Consider the following 3,197-nt stretch of genomic DNA (forward strand, 5'->3'; position numbering starts at 1 on the left):
AGGAAAAAGAACAATGTTGTTCCTGCTTCCTTCTTGCTGTTCCTGATTGCTGTTATGAGACAAGAAGATGGAGATCTCCTGAAACAAGGACTGGACTGGTTCCAAGGAACCTGACGGCCCTAACCAACAGGAAGCAGCTAGGAAGCGCCCCCTCTCCCACTAATTCTTTCTCTCTCCTACCTGGTGTTGGGGTATAGGAAGGGATTGGGGTGGAGTAGGGAGAAAAGATAAGAAACATAATATATATAATTATATATAATACATAATATATATAATTCTCTTAGAATAATATAAAAAAGAACAACAGCTTTATCTAAACATCCCATTTAGGACTGAATGCTCTAAAGTCTCTCATTCTCTGCCCAATTATGAGTCTCTGTGTTAATTTCCATCTACTACAAGAATCTTTTTTAATGTTGGTTGGGAGGGGTACTGATCTGTGGATATAACAGTATGTGATTAGGAGTAATTTTATTGATATGTTTCTTCATCAGAAAAATAGTATTAGGTTTTCCCTTAGGTCCATGACCTATCTAGTCTCAGGTTCTTGTCCACTTTATCAGAGTCAAGTAATAGGTTCCATCTCATGAACTGAGCCTTAGGTCCAATCAGAAAGTGGGTGATTGCTCTCATAATGTTTGTGCCACTATTGCAGCAGTATATCATGCAGGAAGATCACTGGTGCAGCCTGCAGGCTTTGTAGCTCGGTGACATTGATGACTACCTTTCTCCTCTGGGAGTGTGATGAGAACCTTCCAGTTCATGAACACTAGTGAGTAGGGGTGAAGCTTCTAGTTAGGCACCAGATCAACTTCCCTGTGATCAATGACATAAGTAAGTGTTCTCTTCAGCGTTAGGGGCTTTTTATCAAGTTAAGGATAGTACCCAACAGCCTTTTCAATAACCTGAGATGTTTAGGAGTTTCTATGGGACCCCTTCGGCCAGAGACTTAACAAATGTAACCCATTCCTGGCACTGGAGGTTTTATTTGCTGGCATAAGTTGTCCAGTTGGGGCACTGTCACCCTATTATTTGGTGACCCTACTTAAATTCTTTTCATGTATGTATGTCTCTTAGGAAGCTTCTACAGTAATAGTTTTGCATATTTTTTTTTCAAATGGCCTTTAGCATTAGTCCCTCCTCATAGTACCCTTTACCTTTCTCTCCCACTCCTCTCCCCACATAATCCTCTTCTTCTAGTTTCTCCTCTGTCTCCTTATAACACTGAATACTATGTCCCTTTTCTTGGGAGACCCTCTTCTCTCTCTTACTCTCATACTTAGGGGCCTAAACTCTGCAGTTTTTCAGATCATACACAATTATCAAAAGCTTAATATCCACATAGTAAATGACAGAAAACATAGCATATCTGTCTTTTGAATATGGATTACCTGACTCAGGATGATTTTTTTTTTCTAGCTGATGAACATCTAGGCTATTTCTGATTTTCTGCTCTTATAAATAGTGCAGCAGTGAACATGGCTTAGCAAGTATCTTCGTAGAATGTAGACTTCTATGGGGATATGTCCAAGAGTGGCATAGCTGGATCTTGAGGTGTAGATCTCGTCCTAGCTTTTAAGGAGTCGAGTCACCATACTGATTTCCAAAGTGGCTATTCCAAAGTTTGCATTCCCACCAGTAATGAATAAGTGTGCCCTTTTCCCTGCATCCTTGCCAGCATACACTGTCATTTGCTCTACTGGTTTTGGCTATTCTGACTGGGGTAAGATGAAAATCTCTCAGTAGTTTTAATTTGTATTTCCATGATGGCTGAGCGTTGACCATTTCTTTAACTGTTTCTCTGCCATTGTGCTTCATCTTTTGAGAACTTTATGCTCAGTTCTGTGCCCCGTTTTCTAATTGGGTTATTTGTTTTCTTGATGTTCAATTCTTTTAACTCTCTATATAATTTAGATACTAACCCTTTTCCAGACATAAAATTGGTAAATATATTTTCCCATTATGAAGGCTGCTGCTTTGCCCAAATGATGGTTTTGTTTGTTATTTAGAAGTTTTTCAGATTCATGAGGTTCCTTTTATCAGTTGTTACTCATAGTATCTGTGCTATTGTTGTCCTATTCAGAAAGTTCTTTCCTGTACCGATGAGTTCAAGCCTATGCCCTCTTTCTTTTCTATCAGATTCAGGGCACCTGGTCTTATGTTGAGGTCTTTGATCCATTTAAAGTCAAGTTTTGTGCAGGGTGATAGATATGGATGCACTTTAATTATTCTGCATTCAGCCATCCAATTGGACCACCATCATTTATTGAAGATGTGCCTTTTCCCCAGTGTATATTTTTGGCCTCTTTGTCAAAACTCAGGTGTCTAGAGGTGTGTAGATATACATCTGTGTCTTCAGTTCAGTTCCATTGGTCAATGTGTCTGTTTTGTATCAATACCATGTTGTCTTATTACTATAGCTGTGTAGTATAACTTGAAATCTGGGGTAGAGACACCTCCAAGAGTTATTTTATTATTCAGGATCATTTCATCTACTCTGAGTTTCTTTGTGTTTCCATGTGAAGCAGAAAAAAACTGTCTTTTCAAGATCTATGAAGGAATTTGTTGCAATTTTGATGAAGACTACATTGAATTCATAGATTGCTTTTGGTAGGCCTGCCATTTTCATAATATTAATCTTACCATTCATGAGATCTTTCTATCTTCTGATGTCCTCTTCATCTTCTTTCTTAATATTTTATTATAGAAAGTGACTTAATATTTTATTATAGAAGTCTTTCACTTGCTTGGTTAGAGTTATCCCAAGGAATTTTGTTTGCAGAGAGTGCTATTGTGAATGTTGTTTCCCTAATTTCTTTCTTAGTATGTCATTCATGTATAGAAAGGCTACTGGTTTGCATGTGTTAATTTTGTATCCTGCTATTTTGCTGAAAATGTTTGTCAGCTGTAGAAGTTTCCTGGTAAAGTCCTTGGGGTCTTTTACACATAAAATCATATCATCTGCAAATAAAGATACTTTGACTTCTTCCTTCCCTATGTGTATCTTTTTGATCTTCTTCAGCTGTCTCATTGCTCTAGCTTAGCTGTTAAGTACTATATTGAATAGTTACGGAGAGAGTAGCTCTCCTTGTCATAATCCTGGTGTTGTTGCTCTAATTCTTATCCCATACTAGGTATTCTAACTTCTCATTCTGGTTATAAGTCCGGCTTCCATTGGATTGTTTGTCTTTTTCTTC

This window comes from Psammomys obesus, unplaced genomic scaffold (genome assembly GCF_907164565.1).
Source record: "Psammomys obesus unplaced genomic scaffold, mPsaObe1.curated_primary_1811, whole genome shotgun sequence".
NCBI classification, from domain to species: Eukaryota; Metazoa; Chordata; class Mammalia; order Rodentia; family Muridae; genus Psammomys; species Psammomys obesus.